The sequence below is a fragment of the Cicer arietinum genome, chromosome 1 (assembly GCF_000331145.2).
Source record: "Cicer arietinum cultivar CDC Frontier isolate Library 1 chromosome 1, Cicar.CDCFrontier_v2.0, whole genome shotgun sequence".
In the NCBI taxonomy this organism is placed as follows: domain Eukaryota; kingdom Viridiplantae; phylum Streptophyta; class Magnoliopsida; order Fabales; family Fabaceae; genus Cicer; species Cicer arietinum.
This window is the reverse complement of record NC_021160.2, coordinates 52212641-52213066: the sequence shown is the minus strand read 5'-3', so window position 1 is coordinate 52213066 and position 426 is coordinate 52212641.

The following is a 426-nucleotide window of genomic DNA, read 5'->3' as shown; positions in this document are numbered from 1 at the left end:
TATAAATTATTGAAAATTTATAAATAATTTAAAAGACTTTTTGTGATAATTTTTTTTTGTAATTAAAATAAGTTTGTGATATTCAATTATGATTATTTAGATTTTTTAAACAAAGTGTGTAGAAATTTAATAGTGTTCAATTAAGATTTTTTATAACTTATAAAAAATCTTATAATATTAAAAAAAACTAAGTTTTAATAAATTGTTTTTTAAAATAGATTTGATTGAATTTTTTTTGAAGTTTCTAGTGATTTTTATATAAGAAAAAATTCTTTTCTACTGCATGAAATTTTGATAGATTCACATTTTTTTTATTCTTTCAAATTAAATTTCCCACTCTTTATCCCTACACATATATATACTCTCTCCACTCTTTATCCCTCTCACATCTTTATCTCTCTAAAAGTTGGTGGAGATGATTTATTT